We start from the raw sequence: 6,096 nt of genomic DNA, 5'->3' as shown, positions 1-6,096 counted from the left end.
GAGAGACCCACACATGCCCCCGGATGCTTCCCGCAGTGCATTTGAGGAATGTTTGGGGGACACGGGGACCCTCAGAGAATGACCTCGGAGCCCAGACTCCGAGTGCATGTGTCCCCAGATGCTGATCACAGGTTCTTCCCAGGGCTGCTCGGAGCCCCGGGACTCTCGGCTACTCCACACACGGATTGTGCTGTCTGAGCGACTCCACGGGAACAGACGACCCCAGGCAGGAGGCAGCTCAGAGGGCTGGTGCAGGCGTGGCAGGTGATGGGCCTGGGTTTGATGCCCGCCTCTGCCCGGTCCCCTCCGCCTCTGCCTGGTCCTCTCCACCTCTGCAAAATGTCCTCCTCTGCCAGGTCCCTGAGCCACTGTCTCAGAGGGCACCAATGGGTGGGATTCCATGTCCCCCCACCCCGCCCAAAGTGCCCATTTTTAGGAACAGGGTGTGCTTAGAGGGAGGTTAAGACTCAGGGCTGGAGCGATAGTACAGTGGGCAGGGCATTTGCCTTGCATGCAGCCGACCTGGGTTTTATCCCTGGCATCCCATAGGGTCCCTTGAGCACTGCCTGGAATAATTATTGAGTGCAGAGCCAGGAGTAACCTCTGAGCATCGCCAGGTATGACCCAAGAAGCAAAAATAAATTAAAAAAAATAAAATAAATTAAATTTAGAAAGACTCACTCAGGACCCCTTTCGGCTACCAAACAGAGCACAGGGAGCCGGGGTGGGGGTGGGGGGCTTAACAGGCTGAGGAGATGTTTGCAGGCGGGAAGTGGAAACCCGGGTTCGACCCCCAGCCCCACAGGGTCTCCTGAGCTCGGCAGGAGTGACCCCCAGAGCACAGAGCCCTGGGTGTGGCCCCCAAACTCAAAAAGGACCAAAGCTGACCAGAACCTAGACTCTCCACCTGGGCTGTCCACTTAACCCAAGACCCTCTTTTATTATTCATTCAACAAACGTCTCCCAGAGCCCTGGGCTCTGGGCCCACGAGGAGTGGATGGAGATCCGATGGCCGAGTTCAGGTGGTGGCCTCCTGGTTTCTCTTGGCGAGCGGCGGGCTCGATCGGGCCAGCCTCCGCCCTGCCCTACCTACCCCAGAGAGTCACACCGGGCCAGGCCCAGGTGACTGTCCCTGACACAGCAGGGGCGAGAGGGCTGGCCGCATTAACAATTAAGGCTGACTCTCCTGCCCCGCCAGCACATGAAATATTCAGGCCCGGAGGAGATGGGGCTCAGGTCTCTGCCGCATCGCTCCTGGTGACCCACCCAGGTCCTGGCACACGGGCACCAGAGATTATAGACTATGGTGCTGCTGGGGACAGCCAGGCCCCCCCCCCCAAAGAAGCGCCCGGCCCACCCACTGAGACACACACACACACAGCCTGGCCCGGAGCCCGAGTGCCGGCCTGTGACTGATCCCCAGCGGCACAGCCCGTCATTACCTCCCTCGCCACCGGGACGCGGGCCTGTGTGCAGGCATCAATTTGACCAACGCAAACACGTCGAAGAAGTCACACTGGGTAAACCTGTTCCTTCTGCTTCCCCTAAGCCTGCACGCGAGAGAGAGCGTCCTGGCAGGCCGGAAGCTCCGTGCGGGGCTGGGCGGGCGTCAGCGCTGGGGCTGAGGGCTGGCAGCATGCCTGGGAAGGCCTACCCGGCAGCGGCCGCCTCCCGGTCGGGCTGGGCCGGGTGTCTGCGTTCCCCGCGGCTGGCCAGACAGGCAGGTTGGCTGCCAGGCTGCCCCTGTGACCCCACTGGGCCCCCACTGGGTCCCACCTGGTGGTGCTCAGGGCTTCTTCCTGGCTCTACAATTGGGGATCTCTCCTGGCAGGGATCGGGGAACCATGGGGTGTGCTGGAGATCGAACCTGGGCTGGCTGTATCCAAGGCAGAGACACTACCCATTGTACCATCTCTCTGGCCCCCTGGCTGGGAATTTTAGCCTTTCAGGCGAGTGCGCTGATGTCTCCTGTTTCAGGGTCCCCCAGGAAGGGGTGGCTGGGAAGAATGCAGGGAGAACACCATCACCTGGCTAACCTGTTGGAAGGTGGGCCCCCACACAAGACCCTGCTGGCCACCAGAGTCCCAGCACCCCCCAAGCCTCAGCACATGGCCCATAAGTTGACACATGGAGCCCGGGGATGTGGCTCAGAGCATGTGGGTGAAGCCCAGGGTTTGGTCCCCAGAGGGGCACTGTCTCAGTCACCCCATGAGAGCTGCTAGGACCCGCCCCCACGACAGCAGAGAGATGCAAAAGTTCATGCTTGGGGTTTCAGACTTTGGAGACCAATAACCCAGTGCAGGGCAGTCCCTGCCCAGGTTAGAATCCTGAGCCCGGCCTGGCGTGGCTAGTGGGAGGGCCAGCGTGGCCCTCAGAGCACAGGTCATGCTTCCATCTGGCTCCTGAGTGCCCAGCCCCAGGGTGACCTCAGCTAGGGCTGAGTCTGTGTGTCAGTCCCCACTGAGTGTGCCTCGGGGTCCGGGCTGCTGCTGCTCCAGCCCTCTTTCCCTGCTCCCAAGCACGATCCTCACAGTCCCGACTTCTCAGCCCACCACCTCCCCTTCTCCTCCTTCTCCTCCAGCTCCTCCTCCTCCTCCACCTCTTCACCTTCACCGCTTCCATCCTCTCTCCCCCCACCCCCACAACTCCCCATCACGTGAGGGCACATATGCCCACTTATCTGCCCTGACCTGCTCCGGGGCCGGGAGCCAGCGGGGGAGGCGCCTTAGGCCAGTCCTTTCCCTTGGGCTCTCGCTCATGGTCCATTTAGGCCCCCCCAGTGAGCACCACCAGCGGGTACTCTCGGGGCTCTGTGCTCAGGCTGGCCACAGAGGGGACTCAGACCCTCCTCCCCCGCAGCCGGGACAGTCGACTGTCTGTCCCGTCCCTATCCCGTGCCCCCAGCAACCCAGACTCCACATTGTGGAAAACTATGTCCACGGTGTGTGCTCATGGGCGCTCACGCCAGCTGGTTGGCAGAAACTTATGTGTTTTCTTTCTTTCTTTTTTTGCTTTTTGGGTCACACCTGGCGATGCACAGGAGTGATTCCTGGCTCATGAACTCAGGAATCACTCCTGGCAGTGCTCAGGGGATCATATGGGAAGCTGGGAATTGAACCCGGGTCGGGCGCGTGCAAGGCAAACGCCCTACCCGCTGTGCTATCACTCCAGCCCCAACATATGTGTTTTCTAGAAGATTCTGGAAGGTGAGTGCAGAGTGGTGCTACTTCATTCATTTACACGCTGGGGTCCCCTAAACAGCAGTGTTCAGGAGACCCCAGGGAACCCTCTTGTGCTTCTTTTTCACTGGATCAGTGGTTCAATGGGAGAATCCCCGAGAGTGGGGGGGCACTGCTTGGGTCCTGGTTCTGATGCAGAAGGATCACGTGGGTCAGCTGAGGTGCGGGGGTGGGGGAGGCAGGTCCCTGATGAGGAGAAATGGGGTGGCCGCATGCAGGCAAGTGCTTTAGTGCCTGCATTATCCCTCTGGCCTCTGTGTCTTCATTGTTTTTTGGGGGGAGGGATATCCTTGGCTATGCTCAGGGCTGACTCTTGGCTCTGCACTCAAGGATCCCTCCGGGTGGGGCCCAGGAGCTCAGAGGTGGTGCCAGGAATCAAACTTGGGTTGGCTGAGTGTAAGGCAAATGCCATCCCCACCCTGCCATCTCTCCAGTCCCTGCATTTTTTTTTCTTTTTGGGTCACACCTGGCGATGCACAGGGGTTACTCCTGGCTCTGCACTCAGGAGTTACTCCTGGCGGTGCTCAGGGGACCACATGGGATGCTGGGAATCGAACCCGGGTTGGCCGCGTGCAAGGCAAACGCCCTACCCGCTGTGCTATCTCTCCAGCCCCAGTCCCTGCATTTTGATTTCCGACACCCCGTCACTTGTTCCGGGTACCACTGAGCATTAGAGAACCTGCTTGGCACTTTGGCTGCTTTTGTGACATAACGGAGCTAGCTGGTCGCCACCTGGAGCCGACCAGGCGGGCCCTGGGCCTTTCTGAGGGTCTGGCTCATGGGGTGCTTGCTGGGTGGGGGTTCTGGGGGGATGTGGGGAGGGGGCTCGAGCTCAGATGCTCCCCCTTCCTTCTCTCTCTCCTGCTACTCTCATCTCTCTCTGCCAGGTCCGTGCAGCCAGGATGCGGGGTGGCGGGGGCAGGGTTGGGGAGCCCCTCCCGGGGGTCACCAGCCTCTCCTGTCCAGCCAGCCAGCACCAGCTGCCTTTGTCCGGGCCGAGGGCTCTGATCTGTCTGGACAGTGCCCGCCAGCCCCATGCAGAGGAATGCCTCCGTTTCCACTTCAAAGTTAAGCTGCATTCTGCAGATCAGGGGAACGAGGCAAGCTAGGGGAGCCCCCTGAGACCGAGCACCGAGTCAGGGGGTGCCCGCCCCCAAGGAGCTGAGCATTCATCGGCTCAGGGCTTCCCTAGGGAGTCCGCAGCCTCCGGGGGCCCCCCTCACACTTCCCGGCCCCCCTCAGGCTCCAGGATCAGCCCCGCACTGGCTTTGTTCTGGAGGAGCCTCCGAGAAACGATTTAATGTTGGTTCCTGGCTCCCCCATTACCCTTCCTTCAAGCCCAGGGGAGCTGGCTTAGCTGGGGTCCACCCTCTCCTCCAGCCGCCACCCCCAACGTCTACCTGGCGGGAGGGACCGGTCGGGAATGGGAATTGCAGGTGAATGTGGACCGGAGCGGGCCACCTCCCTCCCCCATCCCTTCTTCCCACCCCGAGCCTCTTAAAAGGCAAACTGGGTCAGGTTGCTTCTCGCTAAACCCCCCACAGCTTCCCCAGCTGCCTCACGGAGCAGGGGAGAGAGGAGCTGCCCCCCCCATCTCACCCCCCACTGCTCTTCCTCCTCCTCCCCGCTTGGCCTTCCCGGAGCGGGCCACCAGCCGGACAGTCCCCAGGTCCGGGCCCCAACCGTCCCCTCCCCCTCGGAGACCCTCCCCCCTCAGCCCAGTGACCCCCTCCCAGGCGCTTATCTTTGTCCTGGCCGCTCCGATTTCAGTTCGGACGCCTCTTCTGGGGTCCTCCCTGACCGTGGGATCTCCAGGAGCGGGCGATCCCCCAGCGGATGCCCGCCGGCCCCTCGTCCCTAGAGCCCGGAGCGCCTTGCAGTCTCGGGGTTTATCTCTTGGGTTTATTATCTTCTCTCTCCTGCTCCCTGCGGAGGGCAAAGTCCCCCGCAGAGGGCGCGTCCTCGCCCGCCCGTGGCCCCCAGTCGGGTCCGGGTCGGGGCGGGCGGGGCCCCCGGTGGTGGGCGCGGGGCGCACCAGGGTGGAATGAACGGCTCAGCCGCGCTTCCCGGGCACCTCGGGGGGCGCCGCTCCGCGCCGAGCGCGCGACTTTCCTGTCGCCGCGGGTCCCGGGGGAGAGACGCCCACCTCGCCCCGGCTGGCTGCAGACGCGCCGTAAATGCGCTCGGGGGACCGACCCGCGGGCGCTGGGGAGACCCGGGGCTGCGGGCCGGGAGCGGGCTCGGCGTCCGGCCGCGCGTCCGGGCCCTCTGGGGGGCCGCTCCGCCCTCCCCAGGGCTCTCCACCTTGTCGATCGCGGATATTCGCTCCCTTGCCCGCCCGTCCCCCCAGACACACACGGTGGGCGGGGATCGGGGTGCAGCTCTGGGCTCGGGGTGGGCAGGGACCAGTGACCCGTGCCGGCCGGCTCTAAAGTGCCGGGGCGCGGCCGGGGGGCCACAGCCGCGGGCCACGCTGGAGACCGCGGTGGGGGACCGGGGCGCAGCGGGGGGGCGGAGGAACTCGGGGCAGGCGAGGGGGACAAAGAGCGGGCAGAGCGGCCCCCGTGTCCGAGTCCTATTGTTCGCCCGCTCCCAGCCGAGGCTGGACGCCGGTGGCCCGGGAGGGAGGAGGGGAGCGGTCGCGAGGATGGGGACTCCGCGTCCGGGGGGCGGGGGGCGGGAAGGGCGGCGGGGGCGCGGGCCTCCGGAGGGGCTGGGCGCGCGGCGCCGCGCGTCTCCTTTAAGGGGAGCCCGGCCCTACCTTTCGCACCGTCACCCCCTCCCGCGGCCCTACCTGCATTTTAAAAGCGCCCAGTAGCCCGGGGATTGGCCCAGGCCGCGTCCTCCGGGCGCAGAA

This window comes from Sorex fumeus, unplaced genomic scaffold (assembly GCF_029834395.1).
Source record: "Sorex fumeus unplaced genomic scaffold, SorFum_2.1 ptg000120l, whole genome shotgun sequence".
In the NCBI taxonomy this organism is placed as follows: Eukaryota; Metazoa; Chordata; class Mammalia; order Eulipotyphla; family Soricidae; genus Sorex; species Sorex fumeus.
The sequence above is the reverse complement of the archived record's forward strand: the minus strand, read 5'-3'. Positions refer to the sequence as shown.